The sequence below is a fragment of the Tiliqua scincoides genome, chromosome 1, assembly GCF_035046505.1.
Source record: "Tiliqua scincoides isolate rTilSci1 chromosome 1, rTilSci1.hap2, whole genome shotgun sequence".
In the NCBI taxonomy this organism is placed as follows: domain Eukaryota; kingdom Metazoa; phylum Chordata; class Lepidosauria; order Squamata; family Scincidae; genus Tiliqua; species Tiliqua scincoides.
In genome coordinates, this window is record NC_089821.1 from 80,064,726 (window position 1) to 80,090,673 (window position 25,948).

At 43.8% G+C, this 25,948-nt stretch overlaps 1 protein-coding gene and 1 pseudogene across 4 annotated transcripts in view; one reads left to right on the forward strand and one right to left on the reverse strand.

The window, feature by feature from the left end:
• The window catches only part of ADCY5 (adenylate cyclase 5), a 289,872-nt gene that overhangs the window by 195,800 nt on the left and 68,124 nt on the right, over positions 1-25,948 (reverse strand). The window lies entirely within an intron of this gene.
• On the forward strand, positions 18,714-18,833 carry LOC136637717 (5S ribosomal RNA; annotated as a pseudogene).

Genomic DNA, 25,948 nt, shown 5'->3' on the forward strand with positions numbered 1-25,948 from the left:
GGAGATTATGCCCAATATTCCAATATGCTTGGGGAACATCTTTTCAGCAGGGATGGGGGCATGTTTGAAGCTGTAAGTGTGTGCCGCTTTACATCTCAACACGTACTTTTGGTTTGTAATTTGCTGGTGGAAGCATAATTTTTGGGGATCCCATGAGAACCTTACCAAACCAAGAAGATACAACATGAAATTAAAATATTTCAAACCCAGGAAATGGAGAAGAAATTGAAAATGGCAAAACAGACTTTTTTTGAAAATGCAAATAAACCAGGAAGATGGTTAGCTCACAAGCTTGAAAAAGAAAGACAAAAAAATATTAAGACATTGAAAGATTTGACTGGAAAAGAAGAAACAGAATTAGAAAAGAAAAAAACAATTATTGAACAATTTTATCAGTTATTATATGGGAGAAAAAATATAGAACACCAGAAACAAATAGTATATTTGAAGAAAAATAATAGCATGAAAATTTTAGATGATCAAAAGAAATTATTGGAAAACACAATTACTATAAGTGAAATTACAGAAGCGATTAAAATACAAAAACTTCAAAAAAATGCCAGGCCCTGATGGATTACCAGCTGAATATTATAAGAAATTTGAAGAAGTATTGTTGTTACCATTTAAAAAAGTGATTGATGACATATGGGAGACTGGAGAAATGCCAAATTCATGGAAGGAAGGAACAATTACTTTGATACATAAATCAGATACGGATGAAAAAGAAATTAAAAATTATAGACCCATTTCGCTTTTAAACACGGATTACAAAATTTTCGCTTCAATTTTAGCTACAAGATTTAAAAAAGTATTAAATCAGATAATTAAAGAAGATCAAACTGGTTTTTTTTTACCAAAAAGACAATTGAAAAACAACGTGAGAATGATAATAAATGTATTGGAATTTTTTGAAGCACATCCAGATAAGAAATTAGCTCTAGTGTTTTTAGATGCTGAGAAGGCTTTTGACAATTTACATTGGGACTTTATGATTAATTGTCTGCAAGAATTAGATTTTGGTCCAAAATTTATTAAGATGATACAAGGAATATATTCGGACCAGAAAGCAAGGATAAGAGTAAATGGAGAATTGACGAGAGAGATTAACATTCAACAAGGAGTAAGACAAGGTTGTCCACTTTCACCATTGTTGTTTATTTTGACATTAGAAATACTGAATAATGTAATAAGAGAAGATGACAGGGTGAAACCGCTCAAAATTAAAAGTGAAGAATATAAATTACAAGTGTTTGCGGATGATCTGGTATTTATTTTGGAAGATCCACTCAACTCGATGGAATTTTTGAAAGAAGACTTAAAACAATATGGAGAAGTTGCAGGCTTAAAAATAAATTACCAGAGGACCAAAATGATACTTAAAAATATAAAAGATAATGATATAGAATGATTAAAGGCATTTGGACTACAGATAACAAACAAAGTAAAATATCTAGGAATTACAATTACAAAAAAGACAAGTACATTAATGGAAGATAATTATATTAAATTAATTAAAGAAGTAAAAACAGATTTGGAGAAATATAACAAACTGCAATTATCTTTAACGGGAAGAATAGCTTTAATTAAAATGAAAATATTGCCCAAATTAATATTTTTATTTCAGACTATCCCGATTATTTTGAAGAGAACTTTTTTTGAAGAAATGAATAAAATTATTACAAAATTTGTTTGGCAAGGCAACAAACCGAGAATAAGACTGAAGTTACTTCAAGAGGACAAAAAAAGAGCAGGATTTGGACTACCAGACTGGGAACTATATTATCAAGCAGCAGCTTTAAACTGGATAAAAGATTGGGGACTTAGACTAAACTCAAAAATTTTAACATTAGAGGCACATGATTTACAAATAGGCTGGTATGCGTTTCTGTTTTATGATAAAGTTAAACAGCATGGATATTTTAAACAACACATTTTGAGAAGATCTTTAATTTGGATATGGGATCAGATAAAATATAAGATATATTCTAAATTACCTAGATGGATAAAACCGCTTGAAATAGCAACCAATCCGAATTGGATTAAAAAAGATCAAAATAAGTCCTATAGTGAGTTGCTGAATAATAAAGGAGAGATCCTAAGTAAGTACGAATTAGAAGAAAAAGGAATAAAGCTTGACTGGTGGAATGAAATGCAAATAAGAACAAGATTACGAAAAGATCAAAAAATAGGTCTATACGAAGAAGATGTAAGTTTTGATAAATTATTTTTGATTGATGAGGGGAAGTATATAAGACAAATGTACAGTTTTCTCCTGGAGATAAGAATGGAAGATGAGATAGTTAAAGATGCAATGGTGCGTCGGGCAAAAAATTTTGGATATAATATATCGATGGATGACTAGAATCAAATTTGGAATACAAATATTAAGATAACTAAAGCAGTGTCTTTTAAAGAGAATTTATATAAAATGTTTTATAGATGGTATTTAACGCCAGAGAAATTAGCAAAAATGTACTCTAGGTTATCAAACAAGTGTTGGAAATGTAATGAGGTAGAAGGAACTTTTTATCATGCGGACATGTGAAAAAGCAAAGAAATACTGGAAAATGATACATAAAGTGTTGCAAGAGATATTGCACTGTGTATTACCATTCAAACCAGAAATATTCCTCCTAAATGTGACATCAGAAATTAAAGACCAATCTAAGAAACACCTTATTGTACATATTGTGACAGCGGCAAGAATATTGTTTGTGCAAAAATGGAAATTTATAGATGTGCCATCTAGAGAAAATTTAATAGACAAAATTTATGAAGCAGCAGAAATGGAAGTCTTAACAGAAAGAATGAAAGAGAGAGATTTAGATAGAGTAAGAAAATATTGGAAGTTGTTTTACGATTGGGTAGACAAATTTAGTTAGATAAGATTGAATGTTCCGTAAAAGTTAATTTTTTATATTGATAAAGATGATAGCCTGTGTACTGATAATTATTGTGTTGTGGTTTTTTTGTTAACTGAATGATGTGTGTGGGAATCTGGGGCCAAACCTTATGTAACCTGTGTTGTACCCACCCTAAGTTAAAACTATTTCCTTTCCTGTACCTGTAATAAATAAATAAATAAATAAAAAGAGAAACTTACTAAACCAAATCCCATTCCAGGTCATCTAGTAATTTCTCTTTGTCCACATGTGAAGAGTTGCCTACCACTGCTTTACAGACTGAGCAGACACTGTACATAGCTACAAAAAAAAAGTTGAAAAGTGAGAATAAACATTATACACAAGCAGATAAAAGTTGGGGCCATTCAGTGGCACAAGACAGACATTGTTTTCAGCCAAGCAAGACTTCCTGGGAAAGGAATTATCAATGTGGGGCACTACTACCAAGAAAGACCCCTATCCTGTCACTACCCAAGTACCTTTAGATGTCAGAGATGATGGCATAGAGGTGGGTCTATGAAACAATACAATTCTATTGCAAATATTGAAAAATAAATTGGTTTGTAAAATATTTGTGTTCATAATCTTCCCAAGGTTTTAATTTTAGGGTTCTCACCCTTCTGATGAAAGGATGTCATATGACTAGGAAGGTAAGCAAGTTTGCACACAAACTGTGTTGCTATCAAGGGGTGACTAGGTTTCTGATACAATTTCTGTAAAGATATCAAATGATTTAATAGCTTATTTTTGTTGCTGATGCCTCCAACATTACTACTGAGAAAGAACCAAACCGTCCTTAAACTCTGCAATTGTCAAAAGCCATTATAAAATCTGTAATTAACCAGCCACATTGAACAATCATCCCATTTTTTTTCCTGGCTTTTAAAAAGGCTGTTTAAATGCATTAAGTACCAACAGGGTAAAATATCAGGGTCAATCTTCTCTGCTCATGAAAGTATTAAATGGCTCAACTCAGAATAATAAAGAGGTCATACTATGCATTTTCCTGCTCATATTAAAGCACATTTTAAAGTGACAAGAAAAGGTGCTAACCCTGATGAACTATGCTTAAAAGGCAGAATGTATAGACAAAAAAATGAATATACAGTATATGGGAGAAAAGGAAATTGTTCATAGGAAGCCGATACAGACATACGCCTCTGTGTTTTGCCCACTGTACCGAAACCAAAGAAGATGTTTTCATTTTGAACACAACAACAAATCTAACTCACCTTTTCTCTTCCCCACCTTCCAGAGAGTTCCAGCACATCCATACTGTGTACAAAACACAAAACTATTCAGCTTGAGTCTTTGGGTAGCATCACCTTTTGGTTGCCAGGCAACAGTTTCTCTGTTCTACTGTTATTTTCTAACTTGCAAATGATCCAGCACCTTTACCAGAAATACCCCACCACCACCTTGGGAAGATAACTGGTGATGGGAAGAAGTGTCAAAACAGCTATCAAATGCTTAGCTTGGTTATCAGCTGGAAAAATATAAATTCTGTTAAGAAGTTTTTCTTACTCTCCTTATAAACCCACAGTTTTTTAAAGACTAGAATGGGTCTCATTCTCAAATGACAACAGAAATAATTTGCATTTCATAGGAACCCTTTGCAGAAACATATGTACATCAGGGGGTGACATACCCCTCCCCCAAGTGCACATATGTTCCTCAGCACCTTATGCAATGTGCTGATACATGCATGCTTGTACACAAAAAGGAACTCTGATGAGATTACAAAACCTACCTTTGCAGGTTCTCAATTGCACAGAAAAATGCATGAATGATCCTACATACTTGTTGAAACCGGTTGGAAACTGCGGATCTAGGCCAAACACATGCAATGGTCCACTTCTGAAGCAGAAGATATTGGGGGCTGACAGGCTAGATGGGGTTTGTGACTGTAAGAAATCAAACGTTTTTGCTCCAAAAGATGCACTTTTAACCTAGCCCCTCTCCCACATCTTTGTAGAAGATAGTCTTGCTGACTGACAACTGAACCAAGAACTGCTTAGCGGAACCTGAATTAAAATGGAAGGTGTCCTCCCTATTGTCCATAATGGGTATCTAGGGGATAACATTCCTGTACCACTGATTGTGCACCCTTTAAAGAGACTGCAGCTGCAATCCTATGCACACTTTTCTGGGAATTTTCTGGGAATAAGTCCAACTAAACTCCGTGAAGCTTACTTCTGAAAAAACGTGTACGGAGTTGTGCTGTGTGATAACTGTACCCCTGCTAACTGGGTAATAGATACTTTTTCAAGTGGATGCTCCCCTTTTATTTAGCAGGGGGAGAGTAACTGGCCCTTCTCACACCAGCAGTGTCTTTTTCAGTGGCTGTCTGCTGGTGTTCTTTTACAACTTTTTAGATTGTGAGCTTTGTTGAAAAGCGGTGCATAAATCCTGTTGTTAATAATAATAATACTTGTAAAAACTGACTTACATGTTTAATTTCTGCCTCTCAAGTCTTGAGAGACTAATGGAAATGAATTATATGTTCTTGCCACAAAATGTAGGTATCTACACATAAAGTCCCCTCCTACAATCATAGTTTAAGACAGAGTATTGCATAAGAGCAGCCTGGTCTCCCACTTCGCCTACAATTAATTACTGTTGTGATTACGACCCAACAAGGCAAATCATTAAAAGTAGTGTTCCTGGATAATAATTGGTCTTACGGTTTCCTAATAATTGCCCATTTTTGTGGCTGTGCTTAGTTTTCCTATCAGAGAGCTCCTCCTCCAACAGACTGTTGTAGAAAAAGTGTCAGGTTGTGGCCATAGATAGCAGTGATTATCCTTGATATCCAAACCAAACTTTTAATGAAGTTCTTAGGTGTTGCGGAAGGGGGGGGATTTAGACAAATTGTCCTACTGTACATGTACAGGTGGAGCCTGTTTATCAACGGATTTTACATCAGCGGATCTGGCTCAATGCAGGTCCCCCCGGATGGCTTTCTGGAAGGCTCCAGAGGGCTTTGGAAACCAGAAGTCATGTTTTTTCAGCTCTGTGGGCCATTCTAAGCCCACAGAGGCCTTCTGATCTCAGATTTGATTATCTGTTCAGTGGGGGAGTCCAAGAACAGATCACTCGTAGATACTGAGGCCCCACCTGTGTATTAATAAGAAAAAAGTTATTATGCTGAATGGCATAAATTCACGTTGTTAAATGAATGAAACACTTTTCATCCAAGGAACTGGAGTCGAAGGAGTGAATTAGAGATGTCATGGGCATTTCTAATCACCTAGCTTATGATATGGATTTGTCTCACTTGCGATGCTAAGTTGCATTGTAAGTGAGTGCCCTCTGCCTCCCAACATCCCTTTTTAGTTCAGACTGAATCCAACAAAAATTCCTGCACCTCTTTCCCTATCGTCTGTTCCTTCCCTGTAGATCCCACCCCGGCAACCGATAATATTGCTTTCCATTTAAATACGAATTTCTACTTGTTCAACACGAATTGAACATGACACCCTTCAGCACTGGTAAGTTATACAGTTTTAAGCACCTGCAAATAATTAATCCTGAATGTGGAAAGGTCCCTGAGGCCTCAACAGAGCCCCATTTTTTCTGATTGTCCTCTCTTAGGCAAGTGTGCAGGCCATGCAACAGGCAACAGAAGCCTCAGTATGAATGGAGGGCTGGACACAAGAGAAATGAACAAACCTCTTAGTTCTCAAACTGCTGAGAGGAGGGTTCTTCTGCTCTATGGGGTTCCCTCTGTGCATGTATGAGGAAGGATTGTAGCCCAGCAAAGTAAAAGTAAAAAGTTTAAATAATATTTCAAAGCTCTAAAAACAAAAGAAAAAACACAGAGCTTGCAGAGTCCTCTAGCAGTACCTGCTTTAATTAAAGCCTCCAGAGTTCAATTCAGTGCTTGCCAAAGACAGGATGCCCTTAGGCCAGTGTTGGCGAACCTATGGCATGCGTGCCAGAGAGGGCACTCCAAGCCATTTCTGTGGGCATGCGCGCTGAGCCAGGCAGCCTGGAGAGGGGCGCTGAAGCTGCTGCCTCCTCTCCCTTCACTCCGTTGCCCCCACCTGCCCCGAGTTTGTTTCCCGCCCTGTTTTTCCCTTCCCCAACTCTCCAGCAGGCTCAGCCAATCAGCATTCAGCAAACTCCTGGCTTTTTCTGTTAGAATGGCTCAGGGCCCTTCACTGGCTGAAGACCAGCCAATCCTGAGCTGCTCTCCTCCTCAGCCATTTGAACCTTTGTAGCCCGCTTTTCCAACTGCCCACTCAGCGCCGGGAGAGGCTTTTCCTCCGCAGCACAGGTGCAGCTGGGGGTGAGCAGCGCAGCCAGAGACAAATCCTGTGTGTCTACTCAGAAGTACGACTCAACATATGGAGTATTTATGAGCAAGTTCATGGTTTTGGTGATATTGTTGTTAAGTATGCAACTCCTTGGTAGAATAAAGGGCAACATTTAGTACATACTGTATTTAGCTCTTTAGAGCTAATCAATGTTAATCTATGAGTTGTTTTTTCTAAACTAAAACCTCAGTATTCTGGTTAAACTGCTGTGTTGGCACTTTGCGATAAATAAGTGGGTTGCAGTTTGGGCACTCGGTCTCTAAAAGGTTCACCATCACTGGCTTAGGCAATGCCCTTTGGAAGCTGTCTACAAAAATCCAGAGGTCTTCATACTTGGTGCTGCTGAGAAAGGAATGAGACTCAAATTACAGCCAATGAAGAGGGGGGGAAAATAATTCTGCAAACAACTCCAACATTCCCTTAGGAATGAGGTCTCCACCTTACTGATGAAACAGACCAAAAGTAAAAGACCAACCCTAAACATTTAACCTGCTGTGATATTAAAAAAGACCTGAGCCCAATAATATATTTGTGTTGATTATTTCTGAAGAAAGCTACCCTTTATTTGGTAAGCCAAATGGGCAACTGAGATCAATGATTGGCAGTGGTGTTTAATACTTGGACAAAGTCATTTTTCAGGGCTTCTATCTGGAAGTTCTATACAACAAGCTGACACCATACACGATAGCAGTCCCCTAGTGGACCACGACAATATGCTCCAGCAAATGCCACGTTGCAAGATTTGGAATAGCTCAGTATTCTGGATACTCTTATGTCTTCACTGTCAGCTTGATGCTGCAGCATCCAACCTGTTGGCCCTGAGATTCAACATATGGAGTATTTATGAGCAAGTTCATGGTTTTGGTGATATTGTTGTTAAGTATGCAACTCCTTGGTAGAATAGAGGGCAACATTTAGTACATACTGTATTTAGCGCTTTAGAGCTAATCAATGTATTTTTTTAAAAATCACATGGCCCAGATGATTGAGAAGGAACTGCTTTAGGCAGAGAATCACATGTTAAATACAGTCATGCCTTGCCAACTGTGGGGGTTTGGTTCTGATACTCCCCACTGATACAAAAAACCCGTGTTAAATAAAAGTAGTTTGAAAAAATTAAAAACACATTCCCTTACAACTGTGGTTTAAAAATAGCTTTTCTTACTGTTGTAGAGAGTCAGAGCCCAATCCTAGGCTCAGCGCGCTGGCTCACTGCTGGTGCGCACTGTTGCAAACATGCCATAAGGCATGTTTGCGGGTCATACCGCCAGCCAAGTGCCAGTGGTAGCCCAGCACTGGCCAGCGCCGGGCTACCATCGGGTGAGCGCTCGACCTCCACCTCTTGGCAGTCACGTGGACCGCCAAGCACTGGAGAGGTAAGTGGGGGCACAGGGGGAGGCGGGGAGGAGGCATTCCAGGGAGGAAGGAGGCAAGCAGAGGGTGGATGGAGGCATGTCAGGGAGGCAGGGAAAGGGTGGGGGTTGAACCAGGGGGGAGCGGGGAGGGAAGGACCCAAAGCCTCTGTGTAGGGCTCGCCACCTTACACGGATGCTCTTGATTCAGCACCCACCTTTGGGTTGGTAATGAATCGAGTAGCCTCACTGCAGGGCTGCTGTGTTTACCTGGGAAAAGGGGACGAAAGTGCTGAGGTGCCGCTGGCAGCTGCTTTGGGTGCACAGGATGCAGCAGTAGCAGTAGCAGACATTTTTGGTGTCACCACAGCCGGGCACTCCGGGCAGCTCAGGATTGGGATGTCAGTCAGCAATTAGAGATGCAAGTAATCCCCTACCTTTGCCTGGCTCACATAAGAATGGAATGTGAAAGCATTTAATTAGTTCCCATTCCATTCTTCAGGGATAGGGGTGCTTGCATTTTAAAGGGATACATTTTTTCCCCTTCTCCAGGGATCCCTATTCCTTCTCATTTGCAGTGGCCATTCGTGTTTAGTCAAATCCATGTATTAAAAAATCGGTGTATAACAAGGTTGGATCTGTAATTATCTTGTTTTAAAAAGACAGAATGACTAGACTAGCACATCAAGGAGAAGTTGATGCTAGAACTCCCCAGCCAAACATACTTACTTTCCAAAGACATGAATATTTTTTTTTTTTAACTTGGAGAAAGGAATCATAACAAAATGTTGTTTTCCTGCCCCTCTGCAAAGCATCATGAATTGTATTACTTTGCTGCTGCTCCAGGTTTTTGAAAGAGAAAAGATAAGATGGCAGGATTTTACAAACAACTGTCTTTTAATATCTGCATGCACACTGTGGTACGTTTCCACAAGTAAATTATTGCCAAGTAGATAGGACAAAAGAAACACAATTCCTTTTTCCCCTTCATATTGCCAAAACCAAGGCTTGGAGTGTATTTTCAGGGACAAGGGAGAGGATGGGAGAAGAGTGCTTAACCCACCTGCTGATTGCCACCTGCAAATGTCCCCTAATTCCTGTGGTCAAGCTCTGAAGTGAGCTAAGCTTTAGGGAAAATAACCTTAGGAAATATTTTCAGGGAGGAATCAACAAGCACAAGCAGATTTAAGCAGCCTTCCTTCCACAAACCAATCCACCACGATGAGAGGCAGGGCCAGAGTTCAGTGACAGAGTATTTGTTTGTATGCAGGAGTTCGCAGGTTCAAATCCCTGGCACTTCTGCTTAATAAAGAGATCATGCAATAAGTGAGGGAAAAGACCCAAGACACTGGAGGTGCCATAGGTTAGGGCAGGGCCGACTAGTGGTCTAATGAGTATTAAGCAGTGAACTCCCCACCCATAATATAATATCTAATTTGGCTCACAATGCCTGAAGTTGGAAAAAGTATACCACTGTCAATCAACAAGAGAGGTGAGTCCAGTTAGTCCTGCCCATAAGAGTTGGATCTCTATTGTTTCCAAAACAGTGATAGGTTGTGAATCATCCATGGCAGACTAAAAATATACTCTCAAAAAAGATGTGGACAGGATCACATGCCTGCTTTCTATTTTTGGAAGAATTCCTTTCAGCTCTGTAGACATACTGACCTTATAGGGTTCATTACAGAATGAACAGGGGATGGGGATTTAAGCCTTCTCATGCAATTCCGAAGAGCAACTAATTGCACTCCCCCCCCCCAAACACATGCCAATCATGTTATTTGTCACATACAAACACAAGCCTCTGCAATCTACTAATACCATCTGCAAAATGGTAGAAGAACTGCCTAGTTCATGCAATTTTCTTATTTTCTGCAATTTATTTTTTTCACTGCCTAAGAGTCCAATCCTGTGCTCGACATGCCAGTTTACGGCCAGTGTGCACTGTCGCAAATGTGCCGTAAGGCACATTTGCGAGACTTACCACTGGGCAAGCATCCATGCTAGCCCAGTGCTGGCTGGTGTTGGGCTAGCGCCGGGCAGGTGCCCAACCTCCGCTGCTCGCATGGACCACCAAGCCACAGTAAGGTAAGTCGGGGCAGGGGAAGGCGGGGAGGTGGTGTTCCGGAGAGGGGGAGGCAGGGAGAGGACGGGGAGGAGACGTGCTGGGGGAGGGAGCAGAGAGGGAGGCGGGTCTGGTGGAGCTCTGCTCCACCGGATCCAGAGCATTTGTGCAGGGCTCAGTACCCTACATTAACGCTCTTCTCTCACCGCCGACCTTTTGGTCAGCGGTAAATTGAGAAGCCCCATTGCAGGGCTACTTCCCTTACCCAGGAGAAGGGAACGAAAGTCACCTCTCCCGAGGTGCTGCCTGTGGCTGCCACTAGTGTGCTGGATGCAGCGCCAGCCATTTTCTTTGCTGCCGCAGCCGCGTGCCACAGGAGCACAGGATTGGGCTGGAACTCTCCCCACCCCAAAATAGTACAGAACAGATTCATTCCAAGCATTGCTGATTCTGTAGTGAGTTTATCATTGTACCCTCTGGATTTCACTTTCAATCAAGTCACATAATGGGTGCAGGAATTCTAGGACTATTGAATCCGCAAACTCAGAGGCATAGCAGAGGTTGCATATGTTCTTCCACTCCGTCTGAAACTCACTACAAAGCAGACTTGACTTCCTGCACTTAGGAAAGCAAAAGACAACAGGAGGAGGCTAACATACGCTATCATAAATACATATGTACACATAACACAAATGCATGCATGTATACACTGTCACCAGGTTCTACATTCATGCTATCTCTACAAGGGAAGAGAATAGAATCTGCTACACCTCCTTTCTGGTGAATCACAGCTGTCCAGAACCTGGTAAGACAGGTAGAGACTCTTCTGGCTGCTGTGGTAGTTCGAATGTAATGAACAAAGCTTGCCCAGCATGAAGCTTGCCCAGCTGGACAAGCAGAAAAGAGAAGACCTGAATGCCCCCCGTGCCTCGGCCATGGCCTGTCCTTAACTGTACGGTGTGTCCACTGCGAGGCCTGATTTGGTAGAGAACCTAACCAAACTGTAGATGAAATAACTACAGAGAAAACCAACAACTACAACTTTGTAATTTAACTGTGAACCACTTCCCGCTCTGGGCGGGAGGGGGATGTTGAGGAAGTTTGAAGTAGCAGTGCACCCCCGAGCTGGATAAGCGGCAAGCAGAATGCCATCCTTCTTTCCCAGAACTGGAATTCTCAGGTGAAATTCATACTTTATCTGGGAAGGAAGTCTGGCATCCCTACTGCTGGGATATACCACAGGTAACCAGGAAGGATGGGCCAGCAAGAGCTAACTCACAGCTTCACCACCTGTTGTAACACCTTACGCCCCATGGCAGCGTCCGATGAAGCAGCTGAGGTTATCCAGTAGTGTTTGGTGAAAACGTGGATTGAGGACCACATCGCCGCCCTACAGATTTTGAGAAGGGAAGCGTATCCGTCAAAGGCCGCCATAGTGTCAGCGCTCCTGAGGGAGTGGGCCATGATGCCCTCTGGGGGAACTTCTCCCCCTAGCCTGGTATGCCATTTGAATACATGCTCTCAGCCAGCGTGCTAGTGAGCTAGTTGAGGCTTTGGGTCCCAGGTTGGAGCCCTTGTAGGTTACGAACAGGGCATCCGACTTTCTGAACCCCTTGGTACACTTGGCGTAGTAACGCAGAGCTCTGCGCACTACCAGTGTATGCTACGCTTTCTCTCTGGGGTGGACTGGTTTGGGGCAGAAGGATGGGAGAATGAGCTCCTGTGCCCTATGGAACAAAGAGTTAGCCTTTGGGACGAAGGTCAGATTCAGACGGAGGACCACACAGTCTTTGTGGAAAATACAGAGCTTGGGGTTGATGGAGAACACCCCAAGCTCTGAGACCCTCCTAGCTGAGGTGAAGTTCCCTGGTGGGGACCGAGTCCAGCAGCTCAAATTGGGCCTGAGTAAGAGCCTCAATGACCTTGTTCAGATCCCAACTAGGGAATCTGTGAACCATCGGAGGGTTCAGTAGAGATACCCCCCTCAGGAACCTGTGGACATGAGGGTGGGATGATAGGGATTCCCCTGAGCCGTTCCCAAGATGCTGCTTAGGGCTGCCACCTGTCTCCGTAGAGTGTTGGTGGACAGCCCCTTGTCCAGACCCTCCTGGAGGAAGGCCAAATGTCTTTCACTGTGGCTCTGACTGCTCTGAACCCCCTGGCCTTCACCCAACTGGTAAAGGTGCGCCAGGGGGACTGATACACCTTCTTAGTGGAGCACCTCCTTGAGGCCAACATGGTAGCCGTGACCCTGTCATAGTACCCCAACTTGGCTAACAGGTTCTGCTCAACATCCACGCTGTCAGATTGAAGAGGTGAGGTTGGGGGTGGACATTTGGCCCTGGAGCAGAAGGTTCTGCTATAGAGGCAGTGATCAATGGCTCTGTGTTGACAGGTGGGGGAGCTCTGGGAACCACGGACGTCTGGGCCACCTTGGGGCGATCAGGATGATCTCCGCCCGAAGATGCTTGACTCAGTTGAGGAGACGCTGTAGTAGTGGTACCGGCGGAAAGGCATACAGTAGGCCCTGCGGCCAGGGACTGCACAGAGCGTCTATGGCCTCCGCCTCTTGTGGTGAAGAGGTCCACAAGCGGCAACCCGAATCTCTCGCTCACTAGGGTTAAGACTTGTGGGTTTAGTTGCCATGAGGCTCTGAGGCTTCAGGTGACTCGGTTTCCCTCTGGGGGCCCAGATCCAATATGCCTGCTGCCTTGGCCAGGAGGCGGGGGTATATATACAGCGGGAAGAGCTTGCCCCTGCCCTCTTCTGGGTGTTTCTCTTCTTTGCCCGTGAGCGCCTACTCCTCCCTGGAGTCCTCCGATGGGTCAGGGGTGACTGACAGAGGTCTGACGAGGCAGCCCTGCTAGACTCCTTAGAGCGCTTGGTCTTGCTTGTCTTGCCCTTAGTGCTCCTGCGCCTATGTCGCTTGCGGGGGGGGCTCCCTTTCAGGGCTACTGCAATCCAAGGTAGAAGAGGAGGGTGGGGGGGTCCTTTTATGCTTTCTCTTCCACCCTGTGTTGCTGGAGCTTCTGGTCCCTCCCAAGACCCGGAGAACTATGTCCTCAATTTGGCTTTGAGAATGGATGGATAGTCCTTCCTGGCCTGGCCCATTCTGGTATAAGGCTGGGCCTTGGCCCCCTAGTGTGGCTGGGCCACTGGATTGGACTACTGGAAGTTCCCCCTTTGCACCTTGGGGCTGCTGGCCCTGCCGCTGCTGGCTCCCATCCTCCATTGGGACCTCGAGTTGCAAGGCTGAAAGATTAGGGGTGAATGGGTCAGCTCAACCTGTCCTTGAGTGACCCCATCTCCCATTCCTGGTTCCTCCCCCCTTTCCCCAGGGTGTCTGCTTGCCTGGCAGGTCTGGTCGTGGGGGGGACTGTGCCTGGGGGACGGGGCTAGGAGGGACTTATCCCAATGCCCCTCCTTTGATCTTGCCCACCCCGCATTGGAGGTGGCAGCAGCGCGCAGTGGAAGCACATGCCCACCTGTGGAGGGGGGGGAAGGAGCGCTGTACCCAGGGCCCCCTTTCCCCACATTTGACCCATTTTGGGGGGGAAGGTCATACCTGCCTGCGAGTGCACACCAGGCCAATGGCTCCCTCCCCTTCCACGCCCACCCACCGCTGAGGGAAGGGCTGGCGGTGCTTCTCCGGGGCTTACCCGATCTGCTGCAGGTGCTGGTCGGCTGCGGGGGGCGTGCTGAGAGCAGGGGGGCCCCACCACCTGCTGCCTCGTCACAGCTGCCTCCGCTCCGCTGCTGCTATGGGGGGGAGCGGGGCGCAGCATTGTTGGAGCCCACAGTTCGCTCCTCCTCCCGCTCTCCCTGGATGGCGCGGCAATTCTTCCCGCACACGGGAGAGGGAGAGCCAAGATGGCACCTCCCACTTGGTTGGAGCTAGGCTCTGGCCATGACGCATGGTCGTTCCAGCACGGGTCCGCCTGCCAGTGAGCCGGGTGAGACCCCCTGCGCGGGGGGGGTGTGTCTTCTTACAGAGGGGGGCGAGCCACCTACGCTGAAGCCGGCTGCCGCTGCTGCTCTTTTCCCCTCACTGTTGCAGGCTAGATGGGCTCTGGCTGTCGACCAGAGCCAGAGAGTGGGAGGGGTGGGGGGCGCAAGATTACCTCCCCAGAAGCGATCCAAGGGAAAAGGGTGAAAGTCGTGCAGGAGCATGACTAAGGTCCATTCTAGCTCCTGGAAGGTAGGACCCGAACTGGGGATCAGAGGGGTGCCCCCCCCGAAGTGGGAAGGGTATCCATCAATCAAGGTCCCGGTCCTGCCTCCCAGGAGGAGGGGCATCCCAGCAGTAGGAATGCCAGGCTTCCTTCCCAGAGAATGATACCGCTTCTAAAACAATTAAAATCAAAAACACAAACAGATATTTCTTTGAAGGCACCAAATGTAAGACACTTGTAGGTTGTTTTTATCTTCTTAACTCCCACGCGTCGACCACAGGGGGTTTCACCTTTTGCGGAGGAATTGAAGTTAATTTTGAGAGAAGTGCATCTAAAAACATGTCTCTGTTGGTGCTATATGACCTCTGTTAAGGCTCATGCCTTCCAAAGGGAAATATTCATTCATCAAGAATGTGGTCTGCAATCCAGCACTATGCCCATGAAGAGTGCAGAATGAGTTCCGTGAACACCAGCATCCCAAGGCACGCCACTGCCACGGTAAGCGTACTCTGAAACCGACAGGCAATTCAAATCACATGAAGTTATTTCACAACTTGCCAAAAAAACACTTAGTAGCTGCTTCTGCTCCAGACCCTCAGTATGCAGGATACTCATGCTAGAAAAAGCAAGGGCAGAAATATACTATACTTGGAGATCTGGGGGAGATCACACTGCCAATAGCCCCCAAGATGGCCCTCAGAAGGCCCTTACTTGAACTGTCAATTGTGTCAGAACATGCCTAGGGAAGCAGCAGAAGGGCAGCTTGACAGGGAGGACAAGGTAATAATAATGGAGATTTATGGAAGTTGCTCAGTGCCCTTCTCTCCACATGCACTTGGTGCAGAATTACAGCCCTGGGTGTTTTTTAAATAAAGTTTATAAGTGAGAAAAATCCTAGTGAAAAACAGTTCTAAAATCAGTAATTCATTCCCAGCTTATTGGCATGGGCAGCCAGTATGCCAACCTGATATATGGAATAGAAGGTCTGCTGATGTCGTCTTGTACTCAGTCAAGGAATGTAGGCCTTGAGTCATAGTTCAAATTCTACTGCAGGCCTCAGAATAGCCATTTAGGATGAAAAAAGTAACTTCCTTTTTTTGTAAGCAGAAGTGCTGTTCTTATGCCTTTAAAAGGAAGCATCCCTGGCCCTCATAATGCCTTTTAAACGCATAACAACAACACTTCCAGTCTTACGAAAAAAACGGGAAGTTACTTTTTCAGCCTAAATGGCCATTCTGTGGCCTGCAGAGGCCACGGGCAGACATGTGCAGTCTCTGCAGGGTTCAGAAGACCCTCTGTAGGCAAAAGGAACACAGCACCCCTTACCTCTGGAGAGTGGGGGGGCATCAATGTATCCATGGTTTCAGTTATTCGTGGCGGGTTCTGGAATGGAACCCCTACAGATACGGGGGCATACCTATAGTTAATTTTTTATTTTTTTTGCTGGCCAAAATAAATTTGCCAGCTAATAAGACTATGCTTTGACATTCATCCATTTTTCACTTTCATCCATGCTCTTTTTCCTAACCAGACGAAAGTGCAAGGTATTGCTGAAGATATCTGATTATCTCAGGTATGGTAGAGATTAGACACTGGGCTAGATAGAACATTGACTTCATTGCATCTGACAGTTCTTATGGCTCATTAAATAAAGCACAAGACATAGCAACAAGGCTTCAAACAAAAGGCGAATTGTTTGCTTCTCCACTAACATCTGAAGCTGTTACAGAACTGCTTATGTGAAAGGCTGCTCAACTCTCTGTACTCAACACGTCATCCACTGTTACTATGCAATCCAAAATACGCTATGTTGCTTTCTCTTGAAGCATACATAGCAATCTACTTATCACACAGCCCACACAAACTTTCCATTAGAGTTGTGCAGAAAAAAAGAAAAAGTGGGAAAAGATTACTCAGAACAAAGGTAGGAAGAGAATCATACTGTATTTTTTTTCCTTAATGGGAAAGGACCATATTAGTACTATACATCACTCCAACAAGTGCAAAGTCCTGCTTATTTCATAGGCACCCAGTGCAGAATATATTCAATTACAGGTGTGCGCCACCTTGCGACGTTCGCATTCCGGCATTCGCCAGGATCGCATAACCAATGGTGGTCACGTGGTCCTCGGGGGCGCACACTCCAACCCTCTGGGGTGCTCTGCTCTCCTCCCCTCCAGAGGGTTATCCAAGCCTCCCAGAGGACATGCACTGCCTCTGCAAGGCTCAGACTGAGGGAAATCATGTCTCCCGTGCAATTTCCAGTTTCCTCCGTGAAACCAGAAGTTGCGCAAGAGATGTGATTTCTCTCAGTCTGAGCTCTGCCGCTCAGATGACCCTCCAGAGGGGAGGGGAAGGGAAGGGAAGGGAGAGGAGCAGGGCATCCCCTTCCTTGCAGAGGATTCGGATTGCGTTAAGCACTGCTTGACGATGGGGATTGCAGTCCAGTTCCCTGTCATTAAGTGGCGCACAACTGTACTTGCACTACAGAAGACCCTGATAATTATAGAGCCATATTGAGAAGTAGGGCTGGGGAAATATTGGAACAAATGACCGAGAATGGCTACTGGACTGCATTAAATCAGTTGGACAAATATTCTGCAATAGCAGCAGCATCCTTACACTATAGAAACATACCCATCAGTTGACATTTTACAGGTGCATGTTCCCATCTCCCCCCAGCAGATACTGAAAACGTTGATAAGGAGCGACCCTTCTCTGAAGCCCCTCTGCACTCCATTACCTTCTTTTATGTAGATTACATTCTCCAAAGTGATAAGGTGTCCTGCTTGAACAAATGCTTAGAAAGCTTATAGCCAGATGAGCAAGCAAGCAGCCTGCAGCCTAGAAGGGAGATTAAAAAGGGAAAGTTCGCTCTCAGTTTTCTGTTCACTTTTAGCCTTCCTTCTAGGCAGGCTGCTTGCCTGGCTATAACATATTTTTTGCTTAACATTTGTTTGAGCCATCAACCTTATTCAGGGGAATCCACATAAACAAAGGTAATGGGGCACAGGGACATAGGGTGGATGGGGAGGCAAGTGAGGCAGAGTCTCCCCACCAGAGAGCTTCGAAAAGCACCACTGTGTGAGGTACCCATGCACTCTGTGCATGGGCTGTGGGTACTTGGGTGCCTCACATGGTGGCGGCGCTTTTCGTAGCACTCCAGTGGGGAGGTTCTGCCTCACCTGCCTCCCCACCCACCACATGTCCCTGATGGGCATGGGGATGGCGTGGAAAGCTGATAACTGGATCTGCAGATATCGGACCCGTGGATACCAGGGGGGTCATTTGTACAATCTGCTTTGTTGAATCTCATACTGACTGCATGATGCCTAGCAGATTAATAGCACGGGCCACTTTTGTCTCTTTATACCTAAATCTCCAGGACTGAGTTGTTAAAGCTTAAGGTGGGCAATGAAACAACTCAGTAGACACCTTGACCAACAACAGAGGTAAATTTATGATGAATGCAATTGAGTACAGATCAGAGCCCATCTTAGGGTCTACTCTGTGATAGAGACTGCAGAAAAAAGTTTTTCCATGTCACCATTGCATCTGTGAAGAGTCATCCAGCTGAGGTGTTACAGGGTATTTGGGTTCCCTGCATGGTACATCTATCATGATGCATAGCACAACTCAGTGTCTCACTGTGACCAGTTTGTTAAACACTTTGCAGGCAAAAATCACTCACATCTGTCATGACTTGGTCTCCATGTTAACAGTTCCAATTAATGTCTCAAAGCTTCTGTTGGTCCTGCTGTAATGGATTCTTTTCACCTTGTACTACATGTGAACAGGACCTTTTGGAATGAGAGACCATCCATTTGTCTATTTGATCCCAGCTTGCCTTATCTGATCTCCTTGGAATGACTGGCTAAACGGACAAGGAGAATTGTTAATTTATCTGTGAGGCATGTTACCCTACACATGCCTGATCTCGTCTGATCTCGGAAGCTAAGCAGGGTCAGGCCTGGTTAGTACTTGGATGGGAGACTGCCTGGGAATACTGGGTGCTGTAGGCTTATACCATAGTCTTTCGAGACTGAAGGTTGCCAACCAGGGATGTTGCCAGTGGTACCGTAGCTGACTGTGGTTCCCTATCTGCTGAAGAAGCTCTCCCCTGATTCCACCATACTGGATAACTATTGGCCACATTCAAACCTTTTATTTCTGGGCACAGTGAGCAAGCAGGCAATGGTGTTTCAGCTCCAGGATTTCCTGAATGAAATTGATTATCTGAACCCTTTTCAGTATTGGTACAAAAACCACATTGTTCACCCTGGCGAGTTATCTATACTAGGGACCAGAAGTGATAGCTGTTCATCAAGCCACTCCTCCCTTAACTGCACTAGCTACTATTTTCTTTTTAGGTGTGATTCAAGGGGTTGATTTTAACTTTTAAAACTTTTAAAGTTTCACAGCTTGGGCCACAGCATCTATAAGGTCGGCCTCCTCTTATAAAAGATGACTCGTCCCCCAAGGTAATTCTGGTAGGGGCCTTCCTGTGTGTACCACCATTAGCCATGGTTTGGTTGGTAGCAAGAAGGGAAAAGGGCCTTCTCTGTAGCAGTGCCACAGTTATGGACCTCCTTCCCTGCAGAATGAACACCCTGCTGCCCTTCTAGCAGGAGTTCAAGGTATTTCTACTTTATACTGCTTTCTCATTCTTATGATTTATGGGTTTTTTTCTGTCTGCTGCTTTATTATTGTGCTAATATTGTTATTTGACTTATAATCTTTTATGCATTGTTATTGTAATTTATATTGTGGTTAAGCTGCCCGGGCCATTTTGCTGCCAAAGGGAAATGTGCGATATAAATGTTTTAAATTAAGAGACTTTCAGTTCCTAATTAAGGTCAAACCCAACAGGTGGAGCTAAAAAAGAACAAAAATATACTAGTGGGTCTCCTTATAAAAAGAATTTAGGTGTCAATGACATGTGCAAGTGCTGGCAGAAACAAGACAGAGTTCATTTCCTTGCAATCAGTGCTCATCACCACTTGTCTGTTGTTCTCCATGTTCTATGTACTGCTTATATAAAAATATTACACACACACACACAGAGACTTTCCTGAGCGTGACCTGTTAGAAAAAAACAGTGTAGTAGGCCAACCACATTGTCTGGAGTGTTCATTCCAGAAATATTCAATTTCAGAAGCACCAAACACAAAAGGTCATCTTGAAATGGAAGAAGAAAATGGCAAAATGCCACACTCATTCTGAGATTTCCATGGAAACCCTTCAAATGAAGCTCAGCACAATAGGATGCTAATGGGGATTGTTTTGCGAGATACAACACTTTTTGGAAACAAATGAATGCATTGCTGTTACAGGCAGCAGTGCATACAACAACAAAGGGATGCTTTGGATTTGTCTTGATAGTTTTGGCCCATGGAGGAAAATGGTAAGAAAGACAGGAAAAAATGTATTAAACCTGGGTGAAAAATGTTCCAAGGAAGGTACTGTGATGGAGAAGCATGTTTTTCAAACCCCAATGGATTGTGGACCCAATCCTATCCTAGCCAACTTTCTAAGGCCAGCACAGTCGCAATGGATCCCAATGATAAGGGGGGCCCCCGTTACTCTCCCCCTCTGCAAATTGTAGTGCGGTGCCCCATTGGCACAGCTGCATCAGTACTGGCAAGTTGGATAGGATTGGGCCCTGTGTCTCATTTGTCTCTTCTCAGGTTGTTATGTGCACCAAAATTAAAACACTATTAAGTCAAAGACTACAGTCAATTTCTCTCTCATGATGGAAGAGACCGTGATTGTTGTGACAGGGCTTCTGGTTCTAGAAATCATACTGTTTCTCTCAGGCATGGTAGTGCAGGCGACAGCTGCATATGGAGACTGGATTCACATGTACCCAACCTTATCCTATCACAACACATCCTTCTGAACTGAGGGTAACAAATTTGGCTTCTTCAGGCTTGCCTTGCTTTATTGGGCTTGTTCACTCAGCATTGCTTGTCCATTGCCTTCTTATTATCTGCAGACATATCCATCTAGTGGCATAGGTGGCAAGGTAAAATGACAGTTCTGCCTTGAGTTCACACTTAGAATAAACTTTGGTTGCTGCCAAACATGGTACGTGAATTTTGCCTTAGAAAAGCAACTTGGGCACTACTAACCTGAGAACTTGTGTGGCATAGCACAGTGTTCTTCATGACGCAGCACTAGGTTTTCATTGCTTTTCACTGGGTCACAACGCTAAAAAATATATTTCCAAAGCACACCAGGCATTCAGGTTTTTGTCAATAGTTTACTCAATTAAATACCCTGTACATGCCCAATCTCGTCTGATCTCTCGGAAGCTAAGCAGGGTCAGGCCTGGTTAGTACTTGGATGGGAGACAGCCTGGGAATACCGGCTGCTGTAGGCTTATACCATGGTCTTTCGAGACTGAAGGTTGCCAACCATTAAATATTAGTTACTGTACTGGCATACTTTGTCACCATAATATGATTCGCAATCACCATTTTTTATACTGCATCACTTGTACTTAGTGCATTTTATATATTTTCTTAATGGGATTTATGGAGTGAGAGAATGTACATGTATTCTTGTATATATGCATGCAACAAAATAAATTTAAAATGTACTTATCACTGGGCCTCTTATTTGCTGTATATTTGACTAATGATAAAGAATCTCCTTATATTAATACAGGACAACTCAATTAATGAGTCAAAAGCTTTAAATTAGTTTACTAGTTTTATTTTATTTATCAGACATTTTCCACCTAAACACAAGAATAGGGTTGTGAAGATAAGTCACATTGCACTGGGTAGCAGGCAAAAAGAAATTTGACAGACATTGGTGTAGTAGATTCAGTTCTTAACATTGGGAATGGGATGACACAAGTTCATGGTTAGACATGAAGCTTAACTGGATAACTTTGAGCTTACTAACCTTACAGAGTCCTTTAGTCAATAGCTTGTGGCAATCTGGTCAAAATTGTATACTGGGATTTTCAAAAAGCTTTTGACAAAGTACTTTACCAGAGGCACTTGAGTAGCAAACACGGGATAAGAGGACAGGTCCTTTTATGGACTGGTAATTGCTTAAACAACAAGAAACTGAAAGTAAGAATAAATGGGCAATTTTGTCGATGGAGTGAGGTAAGAAGTGGGATCTCCCAAAAACCTGACTTGTGCTTTTTAAGATATTCATAAATGAAAGACATCAGTAGTGAGATGGTCAAGTTGGCAATACCAAACTATTCAGGATGGTGAAAACCAAGACAAATTGAGAAGAGTTAAAAAAAAATATCTTCAAACTGGGTAGGTGGGCAACAAAATGGCAATTTCTTACTTCTGATATCAGTTACACATGATTAAACATTCCTTGGCAGGCCCTGAGTAATTCTAATTCTTATTCTTTGATTGGACAAATTGATGATTTGAATTTAAATACAAGGAAAATTATTTATAGCCCTTTACTCCCACTTCTACAGACTTTCTTGTTACCCAAAACAAGTATTGAGACTGGGTATGGGTTTACGTTAGATGTCTCCAAACCCCAGATGCAGCCCGCAGCAAGCCTCTTTCCAGCCTGAAGGCCAACCTCTTGTCCCCTGAAAGCCTCTGGTCCACTCAAGTGAATATGACCACAACTGTGCTCTGATTGTGTCTGTAGGGTGTTCTGAGGGCCAGAGAAGTTGAATGTATGAGCCCATTCATTCATTCATTTATTCACTCATCTAAGTTCCATCTCTAATTTATTTATTTAAATTTTATATTTAAATTCTTTCTTCAGCCCTCAACAACACACCAGATATTTGATGCGGCCCTCTGGCCAAAAAGTTTGGAGAACCCTGGTTTAAGTGGCTATCAAATAAATAAATAAATAAATTAAGCAACAAAATGCTGCCACATTTTTAGAAAATAATCTTTTTAAAAAAACGTAAACAGCAGGTCATAAAGAGGAAGAGGAGGAAAAACTGAAAAATTTTTCTGCAGATATGATAAAATCTCTTATTCAGAACATAAGAACATAAGAACAGCCCCACTGGATCAGGCCATAGGCCCATCTAGTCCAGCTTCCTGTATCTCACAGCGGCCCACCAAATGCCCCAGGGAGCACACCAGATAACAAGAGACCTCATCCTGGTGCTCTCCCCTACATCTGGCATTCTGACTTAACCCATTCCTAAAATCAGGAGGTTGCGCATACACATCATGGCTTGTACCCCATAATGGATTTTTCCTCCAGAAACTCGTCCAATCCCCTTTTAAAGGGGTCTAGGCTAGACGCCAGCACCACATCCTGTGGCAAGGAGTTCCACAGACCGACCACGCGCTGAGTAAAGAAATATTTTCTTTTGTCTGTCCTAACCCGCCCAACACTCAATTTTAGTGGATGTCCCCTGGTTCTGGTATTATGTGAGAGTGTAAAGAGCATCTCCCTATCCACTCTGTCCATCCCCTGCATAATTTTGTATGTCTCAATCATGTCCCCCCTCAAGCGTCTCTTTTCTAGGCTGAAGAGGCCCAAACGCCGTAGCCTTTCCTCATAAGGAAGGTGCCCCAGCCCCGTAATCATCTTAGTTGCTCTCTTTTGCACCTTTTCCATTTCCACTATGTCTTTTTTGAGATGCGGCAACCAGAACTGGACACAATACTCCAGGTGTGGCCTTACCATCGATTTGTACAACGGCATTATAATACTAACCGTTTTGTTCTCAATACCCTTCCTAATGATCCCAAGCATAGAATTGGCCTTCTTCACTGCCACCGCACATTGGGTCGACACTTTCATCGACCTGTCCACCACCACCCCAAGATCTCTCTCCTGATCTGTCACAGACAGCTCAGAACCCATCAGCCTATATCTAAAGTTTTGATTTTTTGCCCCAATGTGCATGACTTTACACTTACTGACATTGAAGCGCATCTGCCATTTTGCTGCCCATTCTGCCAGTCTGGAGAGATCCTTCTGGAGCTCCTCACAATCACTTCTGGTCTTTATCACTCGGAAAAGTTTGATGTCGTCTGCAAACTTAGCCACTTCACTGCTCAACCCTGTCTCCAGGTCATTTATGAAGAGGTTGAAAAGCACCGGTCCCAGGACAGATCCTTGGGGCACACCGCTTTTCACCTCTCTCCATTGTGAAAATTGCCCATTGACACCCACTCTCTGCTTCCTGGCCTCCAACCAGTTCTCAATCCACGAGAGGACCTGTCCTCTAATTCCCTGACTGTGGAGTTTTTTCAGTAGCCTTTGGTGAGGGACCGTGTCAAACGCCTTCTGAAAGTCCAGATATATAATGTCCACGGGTCCTCCCGCATCCACATGCCTGTTGACCTTTTCAAAGAATTCTATAAGGTTTGTGAGGCAAGACTTACCCTTATAGAAGCCATGCTGACTCTCCCTCAGCAAGGCCTGTTCGTCTATGTGTTTTGAAATCCTATCTTTGATGAGGCATTCCACCATCTTACCCGGTATGGATGTTAGGCTGACCGGCCTATAGTTTCCCGGGTCCCCCCTCTTTCCCTTTTTAAAAATAGGCGTGACATTTGCTATCCTCCAATCTTCTGGTACCGTGGCCGTTTTGAGGGACAAGTTGCATACCTTAGTCAAGAGATCTGCAACTTCATTCTTCAATTCCTTAATAACCCTTGGGTGGATGCCATCAGGGCCCGGTGACTTATTGATCTTTAATTTATCAATGAGGTCTGAAACATCTTCTCTTTTAACCTCTATCTGACTTAACTCCTCGGTTAGGAGGGGCCGTTCGGGCAGCGGTATCTGCCCGAGGTCTTCTGCCGTGAAGACAGATGCAAAGAACTCATTTAATTTCTCTGCCATCTCTAAGTCTCCTTTTATCTCCCCTTTCCCTCCCTCACCATCCAGAGGGCCAACCGCTTCTCTGGCGGGTTTCCTGCTTCTAACATATTTGAAGAAGCTTTTATTATTCCCCTTAATGTTGCTGGCCATGCGTTCCTCATAGTCTCGCTTGGCCTCCCCTATCACCTTCTTACATTTCTTTTGCCACAGTTTATGTTCCTTTTTATTCTCTTCATTAGGGCAAGACTTCCATTTACGGAAGGAAGCTTCCTTGCCCTTCACAGCCTCTCTAACTTGGCTGGTTAGCCATGCGGGCACTCTCCTGGATTTAGTGGAACCCTTCTTTCTTTGCGGTATACACCTCTGCTGGGCCTCTATTACTGTTGTTTTAAGCAGCCTCCATGCACTCTGGAGAGATTGGACTCTTTTTACCCTCCCTTTCAACCTCCTTCTAACCAGCCTCCTCATTTGAGGGAAGTCCGCCCGTCGGAAGTCAAGGGTTTTTGTTAGAGATTTGCCTGGTATTCTTCCCCCAACGTGCACGTCAAAACGGATCGCAGCATGATCACTGTTCCCCAATGGCTCAGTAACGTTTACATCTCTAACCAGGTCCTGCGTACCGCACAAAATTAAATCCAGAGTCACCTGTCCTCTGGTGGGCTCCGTGACTAGCTGATCTAAGCCACAGTCATTTAGCACGTCAAGAAATCCGGTTTCCTTATCGTGACCAGAACACAAATTGATCCAGTCAATATGAGGATTAAGCAAGAGCTTAAAGCATCAGCAGAAAGATAAAAATCAGAGTTTTAAAAAATTAGGAGAAAACAAGAAAAAAAGACAGGCAAGTTTGGAAAAAGAAGATAAGAAACTGGGTAATAAAATATCAGACGATGAATACTTCAAAGGCTATTGAAAGCAAAGTGGGGGAAAATAATAAATCAAATTGTGAAGAAAGAACAAAAAAAGAGAAATTCAACAACATAGAAAAACAGTGGAATCCCTTTGCTCTAAAACTAAGGAACAGAGTTTGGAAATCGGTTGAGAAGGAAATTGGAGTTAATGCATTTTGAAAGGAGGAAAATTAGTTTAAAAATGAGTGGGCTTCCAGACAGAAAAACGGTAATTCAATTCAATATTTGGAACAACAATTGGCAAAATATTTAAACTTGCAGGACGTTTGTGCTGTAGGTATAGGGAAAGCATATCAAATAAATTTTGTCTCTACACAAGTACACAGAACCAGAACAAACCAAAATATAATAATCAAATCAGTAAGCCTATGAGCTAGGGAGGATTATAATGTAACGGATATAACATAAAATTGGAAATAACCAATTTCTTCAACATA